The sequence below is a fragment of the Salmo salar genome, chromosome 02 (assembly GCF_965601325.2).
Source record: "Salmo salar chromosome 02, fSalSal1, whole genome shotgun sequence".
Lineage (NCBI taxonomy): Eukaryota > Metazoa > Chordata > Actinopteri > Salmoniformes > Salmonidae > Salmo > Salmo salar.
In genome coordinates, this window is record NC_138292.1 from 47317936 (window position 1) to 47328997 (window position 11062).

The window sequence follows — 11062 nt, forward strand, 5'->3', positions numbered from 1 at the left end:
GTGAAATAAAAAAAACCCATAAATAAAATAAACACTACAGTAAATACTACAGTATACTTCAGTCCGCAAAAACACTACAGTAATTACTATAGTATATACTACAGTTTTTTCCCCATACTACTGTATTTATACTACACTTTTTCCATTCACTCGCTACATTGAGCCCTGTCCCAACACATTATTTTTGTATTACTCTTTTCAGTGGAAATCCCCACGGGATTCTCAGAGGAGATTGTTTCCTGAAGCAGGAGTCTGGAATGCAACAACAAGTCTGGGCTTGCTGCCTGTCACCTGAGTCTCCCATTGGAATGTACACCTACCCCCATCTATATGCACATGCAGACACAATCGTGCATGTACACGCACGCACACACATACACACACACACGTGAAAGCAGGTGAACACAAATGCGTGTGCGCACAGACACACGAGTGTGAGTGCACACAGACACGCATGCACGCAAAGCCACACACACACACACACACACACACACACACACACACACACACACACACACACACACACACACACACACACACACACACACACAAAAACACCCACCCACAGAGAGGATCTACATACATCCATGTATTTCTATGTGGTAACTTGTGGCAACTTTATCTGTATGTAAGTGTGAAATTGCAAAGGCATTGTGTAAAATTGCTCACACAAAAAACGGAACTGGGTTAAGTGTAAAAACAACTCCAGCAGAGATCTTGACATAAGATGAGAGTGTTCACGTCAGCGGATAGAAGACACCCACCTCCCCGCCACGCTAACCCCTTAAACACCTCTCCTCTCACATGTATTCACACAGCAGTTCCAATGGGAATACACAGGTAGCCATAATGCTCAAACATTTACAGCAACACTGTTCAGGCCCTAGCCTCATACTTCTCATGAGCATAAATACATCAGACGTGTTGATGTTCTAGGGGAACTAAGCCACAGACAGACAGATAGATAGCAGCAAAGGAACACCAGTCATGAAAGACACCGGTCACATCAGCCTGACCCCCCACAGTGGCCTCCCCATAATCTTACCATGCGCCATCTATCACAGTATGCTTTACTGTGGGATGAAGTCACTTTGCCATAGTGCACCCTGCTTTTTATTGGTCTTCCCACTGGATGTTTCCCTCAGAGCCCCTGGGGCATGCTGGGAATAGAAATGAAGTAGCTGAGCGGCCTATAATTCTCAGGCATTCTGACTCAGTAAGGGGTCCACTGCACTTCAGCCATTCCAGAAAGAGATTCAAGAAAGAGACTCGAGAGAGAGAGCGAGCCAGAGAGAGAGAGAGCGAGCCAGAGAGAGCGAGCCAGGGAGAGCCAGAGGACTAATTTGGGTGAAACAGGGCAAGGATGGTAAATTAGCATAAGAAAGATTTTTAAAAAGATAGACTACTAGGTTGTACTCTTTAACTGTCTTATTATACAGATTTAACATTTGTAAAAGCCTTTGAGTCCTCTTTATTTGGAGAGGGCAAATTAAAAAGGACGGACAATGTGTGTGTGCACCCTGGACCATTAGCACCCTGTCTGGCTGCCTCCTCATCTGTCACAATTATTCTTTCTATTCTATTATTTTATTCTTCACAACCAATATACATCACTTTATCTTTTTAATCAATGGCACCAACACATAAACAGATACTCAGACACAAAGGGCAAAGTTTTATAAAGAGAAATAGTTAACAACGTTAACAGATTACATTAGCACTCTTGGATACTAGTACTGTAATCTAAATTGGTTTAGCTAATTAGGGTCAGTAAGGGCACAACTGATCAGTGGTCAACAGAGGTTCTTTACTGTCCAGACACAGAGGGTGGTTGACAGCTTGGGAGTAGTTAACAAGATAGAGTATACTGTCTGGTCTGGGTGACACTTGAAAACCATTGCCACAGTGGCCCTTGTACAATCATCATGTGAGATAGAATAACGCTATTATACGCTATTTGGGAGATGTCATTTGACATTTGAAAGAGGGTAGACATCTGCATCCAGACTGAAAGAAGCAACACTGCAATACCAAACCCCAGCAATTTCCCAACCAGTGACTTTCCACTTAAATAATTACTCAGGCAAATCAGGGGCAGAGTTACACGACACAGACGGGACGGAATGGAAAATGCCGTCTGTAATCTCTTTCACACTCTTGCTCTCTCCCTGGGAGGTGTGTGTGTGTGAGGGTGTGTGCGCGCCCTTGAAGCTGGTAGACATTAACCTCATAGCGAGACAGCGCCAGCCTGACATATGAAGGGTAAAAGTTGAACATGTGTGACTGTCCTCCCAGCCATGTTTACCAGGACGCCCTCAAAATGTGGTATTGGAACTGACCCAGTGTATATACAGTACCTTCGGAAAGTGTTCATAACCCTTGACTTAGTCCACATTTTTTTTTGTGTTACAGCCTGTATTAAAATTTATGAAATTAAGATTTAAGATACACAAAATACCCCATAAAGACAAAGTGAAAACATGTTTTTTGTTATTTTAGCAAATGTATTGAAAATGAAACACAGAAATATTTCATTTACAAAAGTATTCATACCCCTGAGTCAATACATCTTAAAATCAATTTTGGCAGCGATTACAGCTGTGAGTCTTTCCGGGTAAGTCTCAATCGTTTATTTATTTATTTTTTAAACATTTTTATTTGACCTTTATTTAACTAGGCAAAACAGTTTTAAAGGTTTTCCTCTAGGATTTTGCTTGAAAATATGGATAGTGGTACCTAGTAATGTGTTGTATGGGATTTGCCCCTAACATAACACTTTGCATTCAGGACAAAAAGTTAATTGCTTTGCCACATTTCTTGCAGTATTACGCACTGAAGCATGCATGAGACCACCAGCTGTTCCGGATGACTGTGTTATAACCCTCTCCATAGCCGATGTGAGCAAGACCTTTAAACAGATCAACATTCACAAGGCCGCGGGGCCAGACGGATTACCAGGACGTGTACTCAGAGTATGTGCGGACCAACTGGCAAGTGGCTTCAAGCAGACCACCATAGTCCCTGTGCCCACGAAAGCGAACGAAGGTAACCTGCCTAAATGACTACCGCCCCATAGCACTCACATTGGTAGCCATGAAGTGCTTTGAAAGGCTGGTCATGGCTTACATCAACACCATCCTCCCGGAAACCCGAGACCCACTCCAATTTGCATACCGCTCAAACAGATCCACAGATGATGCAATCTCAATCGCACTCCACACATCCCTTTCCCACCTGGACAAAAGGATGTGAGAATGCTGTTCCTTGACTACAGCGCAGCGTTCAACACCATAGTGCCCACAAAGCTCATCACTAAAATAAGGACCCTGGGACTAAACACCTCCCTCTGCAACTGGATCCTGGACTTCCTTACGGGCCGCCCCTAGGTGGTAAGGGTAGGCAACAACATATCTGCCATGCTGATCCTCAACAAAGGGGGCCCCTCATGGGTACATGCTTAGTCCCCTCCTGTACTCCCTGTTCACCCACGACAGCGTGGCCAAGCATGACTCCAACACCATCATTAAGTTTGCTGAAGACACGACAGTGGTAGGCCTGATCACTGACAACGATGAGACAGCCTATGGGAGGAGGTCAGAGACCTGGCAGTGTGGTGCCAGGACAACAACCTCTCCCTCAACATGAGAAAGACAATGGAGCTGATCGTGGACTACAGGAAAAGGAGGGCCGAACACAGCCCCATTCACATCGACAGAGCTGTAGTGGAGCAAGTCGAGAATTTCAAGTTCCTTGGTGTTCACATCACCAACAAACTATCATGGTCCAAACACAACAAGACAGTCATGAAGAGGGCACGACAAAGCCTTTTACCCCTCAGAAGACTGAAAAGATTTGGCATGGGCCCCCAGATCCTCAAAAAGTTCTACAGCTGCACCATCGAGAGCATCCTGACTGGTTGCATCACCGCCTGGTATGGCAACTGCTCGGCATCTGACCACAAGGCGCTACAGAGAGTAATGCGTATGGCCCAGTACATCACTGGGACCAAGCTTCTTGCCATCCAGGACCTACAGTGCCCTCGACTAATATTGGCACCCTTGGTAAATATCAGCGAAACGGCTGTAAAAAAGTGGCTGCTGTTTATCCTCTTGGTCTTATATTGAAAATATTCACAAAAATTGAACATTTAATTGAAGTAAAATGATTGAAAAAAATATATGTGTAATAAATTAAATTAATATTTTTCTCCGAAACGTGTGGCACAATTATTGTCACCCCTAGAAATTATTATGAGTAAAATATAACTAAAGTATATTCCCATTCATATTTTTTTATGTTTTTAAGTTCACCTGAGTGATTAGGAATACTTAAGTGGTAAGCCATGACTTCCTGTTTCACTGGGGTATAAATATGAGGTGACACACAGGCCAAGTTCCCATAGTCATCCCGAGAATAAATAATGATGTGCGAACAAAAGGTTGTTGAGCTGCACAAATCAGGAAATTACTATAAGAAAATAGCTCAATGGTTGAAAATGCCCATTTCCACTCTCAGGGCATTAATTAAGACGTTTAAAGCAACTGGAGATGTTAACAATCGGCCCTGGAAGAGGACGTGTGTCAACATTGTCCCCACGCACAGTTAGGAGGACGGTGAGAGTGGCAAATAAAATCTACAAGGATCACAGCTGGAGAATTACAGACATTAGTTGGGTCTTGGGGTCAGAAAGTCTCCAAAACTACAATCAGACACCACCTACATAACCACAAGTTGTTTGGGAGGGTTGCAATAAAAAAGCATTTGCTGTCATCAAACAACAAACTCAAGCGCCTATAGTTTGCCAAACGTTACTGGAACTTTCAGTGGGATCTATGGTCAGATGAGACCAAAATAAAGCTTTTTGGAAACAAACACCAGAGGTGGGTTTGGCATAGACAGAAAGATAGCCATGCAGAAAAGTACCCCATCCCCACTGTGAAGTATGATGCTGGATCTTTGATGTTGTGGGACTGTTTTTCTTTCAAAGGCCCTGGACAACTTATCATGATACATGGCATCATAGACTGGGCCGTGGTTGAATCTTCCACCAGGACAATGATCCAAAGCACACCTCAAAATCAACACAAAATTGTTTCACTGACCACAGAATCAAGGTTTTGCATTGGCCATTCCAGTTCCCTGACCTAAAACCCATAGAATACCTGTGGGATGAGCTGAAGTTGGTTCACTGACCACAGAATCAAGGTTTTGACATGGCCATCCCAGTTCCCTGACCTAATCCCCATAGAAAACCTGTGGGATGAGCTGAAGAGGAGAGTCCACAAGCATGAACCTCGGAATATGTAGGAGCTGGAGAGATTCTGTATGGAAGAATGGTCTCAGATCCCTTGACATATGTTCTTCAACCTCATTACGCATTATAGGAGAAGACTCAGAGCTGTTAACTTGGCAAAGGGAGGTTGCACAAAGTATTGAATGAAGGGGTGGCAATAATTGTGGTACACATATATTTTACAAAAATATTTGTTTTATGATAATCATTTATTTTTTCTTTAAATTATTTTACTTTAATTAAAGGTTACATTTTTGTGAATATTTTAAATGAAAGGCCAAGAGGATAAACAATAAAAAAAAAAAATCACAGCCCGTTTTGCTTATATTTCCCAAAGGTGACACCATTAATGGAGGGCGCTGCAGGCTAAAGTTAAATCTAGACTTGGTTTCCTCTATCGTAATCACTCCTCTTTCACCCCAGCTGCCAAACTAACCCTGATTCAGTTGAACATCCTTCCAATGCTAGATTACGGAGACATAATTTATAGATCGGCGGGTAAGGGTGCTCTCGAGCGGCTAGATGTTCTTTACCATTCAGCCATCAGATTTGCCACCAATGCTCCTTATAGGATACATCACTGCGCTCTATACTCTATACTGCACTCTGTATACGTCACAAGACATACTGGTTGATGCTTATTTATAAAACCCTCTTAGGCCTCACTCCCCCCTATTTGAGATATCTACTGCAGCCCTCATTCTCCACATACAACAACCGTTCTGCCAGTCACAATCTGTTAAAGGTCCCCAAAGCACACACATCCCTGGGTCACTCCTCTTTTCAGTTCGCTGCAGCTAGCGACTGGAACGAGCTGCAACACACACTCAAACTGGACAGTTTTATATCAATCTCTTCATTCAACGACTCAATCATGGACACTCTTACTGACAGTTGTGGCTGCTTTGTGTGATGTATTATTGTCTCTACCTTCATGCTCTTTGTGCTGTTGCCTGTGCCCAATAATGTTTGTACAATGTTTTGTGCTACTACCATGTTGTGTTGCTACCATATTGTTATGTTGTGTTGCAACCATGCTGTGTTGTTGTCTTAGGTCTCTCTTTATGTAGTGTCTTGTTGTCTCTCATGTCATGATGTGCGTTTTGTCCTGTATTTATATTTTATTTATTTTTCATTTTTAATCTCAGCCACCATCTCCACAGGAGGCCTTTTGCCTATTGGTATGCTGTCATTATAAATAAGAATTTGTTCTTAACTGACTTGCCTAGTTAAATAAAGGTTAAATAAAACATATATATATATATACACTAGGCGGTGTCATAGGAAGACACACAGTTTTTTGACTGTTCTCTCTGCTACCGCACGGCAAGAGGTACTAAGTCTAGGTTCAAAAGGCTCCTTAACAGCTTCTACCCCCAAGCCATAAGACTGCTGAACAATTAATCAAATGACACGCTGACTTTATTATCTATGCATAGTCACTTTACCCCTACCTACATGTACAAATTACCTTGACTAACCTGGACTCCCGCACATCGACTCGGTACCGGTACCCCCTGTATATAGCCACGTTATTGTTATTTTATTGTGTTACTTTTTTTCCCTTTAGTTTAATTAATAAATATTTTCTTAACGCTATTTTCGTAACTGCGTTGTTGGTTAATAAGGGCTTGTAAGTAAGCATTTTACGGTAAGGTCTACCTGTTGTATTCGGCGCAAGTGACGAATAAAAATGTGATTTGAAGGTACTTTTGTGCCTAACCAAAAAAAGGGGTTAAATATGTGTAAAAAATATGATTCAGGCTGTAACAACAAAATGTTCAAAGTCAAGGGGTATGAATACTTTCTAAAGGCACTGTAGCTTTCCTCTCGTGTTCTTATTTCTTATTTATTGTGTATTTTTGTTCAACCTTATGTTATATTTAGTAAGACATTGTTATTGCTTACTGAATTGTTGGGTTTAGAGGTAGCAAGAAAAGGATTTGACTGTACTTGTGCACATTATAATTTGAAACTTGAACTACCCTATGCTTTAGCTAACGGACATCAGCAATCAGCTGATGACTGCATCATCTCTCACTCTCCATTCCTCAAAGTCACTCTCACCAATAGATATACGCCTCTCATTAACACACCTCTCTCTGTTTTTCTCTGTTTCTCTCTCTCTCTCTCTCTCTCTCTCTCCCCCCCCCCCCCCTCACACACACACACACACACACACACACACACACACACACACACACACACACACACACACACACACACACACACACACACACACACACACACCATCTGAGTGGGGTAGAGGGTGAGACTGGTGACGTAGTGTGGATCTGGTGGTGTGGGCAGTTTCCACCGCCTGTAGCAGGAGACCAAGATTACCTGATCAGAGACACATCGTCCTAGTCCTAGTGACAGCGTGTGAACTGAATACAGCACAGTGAGACTCTTAAAGCTACAGTACACAGTGACATTCATTCAGCGGAGGGAGTGCTTAGCCTGTGATAATCTACTTAAAAAATCTGTTATGAAAAGCCCCAAAAATAAATAAATATATACAAAATTGTCATCCTTTTTTGCTATCTAATATTTTTTCAAAATGATTCTGATGGTTACTATGCTGAAAATACAAAACATTTGCTGAAACTGCATCATCAGGAAAAGCACCACGGTATGCATATCTTCCTCCCCAATGTCCATTCATCCATTCAAATCGTTGACGCGCGCAGCCGTCCCTGACTCCAATGACTTTTAACGGACAGGGTCAACATAAGCCTCGCTGCTTTGCCTAGCTGACATTTGTTTTATTGAGCGAATTCCATATTTTGCATATTGCCTAAACATATTGTGTAGGTGTTGCCTGGGGTAAATTGTGCAAATTTGGGCGTGTCTGAGCTATACAACCTCTTCTCTATTAATTCAACACAAACCTTTTGAGCAGGTTGCTGGTGTTGCGCTATAGAAGGTACACTTTTATTCCACCTAATTTATTCATGTCGTGCTGCACGTGTGCTTTGAATAGCAAATTCTCAGTGGTATTTCCATAATTAGATTGCCAAAACATTTCAAAATAGTTCTGTGCACACAGGTCGGTCTGACAGGCTTGGTCATTTGGGTTCCTCCCCCACGCTATTTCAGGAGGACCCCATGGGATGTACACACACACACACAAGCATACAAGCACGCACGGGCACAAACACACATGCATGCACATGCACACACACATGCACCCACCCACACACACACACACACAAACAGCCATACAAGCGAGCACACATGCACAACATGCATGCATGCACACATGCATGCAAGCACGCGTACACAAACATTTAAAACAAATTAAGTTAGAGGTAGAGGTTTAATGTTAGCAACAGCAGCTTATAGCTGCTAAAGCATCACATTAAAGTCCAGCGCAACACTAGCCCTTAAAGTTATCACAGGGTCAAAGTTGGCCCGATATTTTTCATTACTCTCTAATCACTAATAAAATAAATTAAAGCATTCTTCGGAGCATTTAGTCCAACAACGTTTTGGGGGAAGATTTGTGTTCTGTCTCCAAATCTGACATTTAGAAGTGTTTCAGCCTTGTTTTATGTTATTAATCTCGGTTATTCTGTTAGGCGTTACTATAATTTGTAACTGTGATCTGGATGTCAGTCAAACAGCTGGATTGGCACTGCATTGTGTTTATGATCTCTGCCTCATAAGGGCAGCAATTCAAGTCAATGTTACTGGGACTCTACAACGCGATAACACGCTCCCGTAATCACCTGTCCATTCAACAACCGGAGCAAGGTTCACTAGACCCTGAATAATTTGAGCTATGTCAAGTGAACCTGAATAACTTTCGTGAAAAGACAACAAACCAATCCAGAGTGTTGTGTTTAAAATACTGAAACACATCATATAATAATAAAACGCATCATATAAAATGAATGTGTATCAGTGTTAAACAGCTAGCTATGAAAACCAACCTGTGGCTGAATCCATATAAAAAGACCCAACACATTACATTCAAACCTTGGGACAGAGAGATTGAAAAACAGCTTCTATCTCAAGGCCATCAGATTGTTAAACAGCCATCACTAGCACAGAAAAGCGGCTGCCTACCTACAGACTTGATATCATTGGCCACTTTAATAAATGGAACACTAGTCACTTTAATAATGCCACTTTAAGAATGTTTACATATCTCACATTACTTATCACAAACTGTATACTATATCCTACACTATCTATTCTGTACTATCTATTGCATCTTAGCCCTCACTGCTCATCCATATATTTTATATTTATATATTCTCATCCCATTCCTTTACTAGATTGTGTGTATTAGGTTTTGTTGTGGAATTCTTTAGATATTAGGTTTTGTTAGATATTACCTGTTAGATACTGCTGCACAGTCGGATCTAGAAGCATAAGCATTTCACTACACTCACAATAACATCTGCTAACCATGTGTATGTGACCAATAAAATTAGATTTTATTTGATTTGAAACCTGTATCGATTGATAACACTGCTGCTGATCAGTCAAGTGGAGCTGAACAGTCACAGAAATGTGATCAAATAATCACTCATGGCCTTATTGATAATCTGCATAGCTGACGGGACAGGACCTTTATTAAACATGCTCCTACACTGTATCATGTAATTCCTCCACATTCTTTTCAGTTAAGTCCATTTCACTGGAAATGAAACTTCCTTCATTTAGGCCTCATGGTGCAATACTAGTGTGAGGGAGGCACTTGTAAAACAATAGATGAAACCACACTTTTTATGGAATCAAGTTGAAACTTCCTTTTAAGTATACAAAGTGAAAATGGGCCTGAACCTGGCGGTTAGCTATTACCTGAAGGTTATTCAAACGTTATTCAAACACAGGCCTCATTGGGCATTTCCTGGAGTGGTTGGGTCAGTGTTTCCATGTTGTTCCGTGACTAAGCAATTTCTTAGTGCCAGGGTGCTGTTTACCTTAAACGTGATTCATGACCTACAGTACACAGGCATGCTGACGTGTCCAACACAAGAGGAAGAAGGAAGAGATGGAGGGAGGAGGATGAAGAAGATAAGGATGTCAAATAAAATCCAAGACAATAGGCTCCCTCCTTCCTCCTTCCTCCCTCTCTCTCTGGGGTTTATTTTAAGAGAGAGACACTGCTAATCTTTTCTTAGTGGAGGTAGAATGCATGAAATGACATAACCACATAGCCATTGGGTACTTTTGGATTCTAATTAGAGAGGTTCGGTATAAAAATCACAAACCACTCCTGACAGAAAAAAACTCCACTATTTCAGAGATTCTTTGTGAACAATTTGGGTAAATGATTTGAAATATGGCACAAAGTCAATGCTTGGTTCTGACATTATTAGAGAGTTTATTTTCCTCTTGTTGTTCATTGTAAGTTATTGTGTTGTGGTGTTGACCACTTAACCAAGGGCTATAGTGCTATAGCGCGATTGTAATGTAAAGGCAATGTTTGCAAAAACTGCATTCATGGTAAACGCTGCATATGCGGCTCAATCGGAAATGACCTTTCCCTTCAATCACACTATAGCACGGAACCTCTGCGATACATATTGAATCGAAGTGAAAGTGAATCTACCACTTTTTTATGTACATCTGCCATTCATGTACTGTTAAGTATGAATAGATCAAAACCTTTTGTGGCTACTTTTGTTTCAATGTTTATTTTATGGTTTAAGCACCAGTTGGACCTACTCATGCAAAGGACCATGAGACCTATAATTAAGCAGTTAGCATCCCATTATGCTTAGGGTCATGCTGGGCAGGCCATTATTCCGGCCA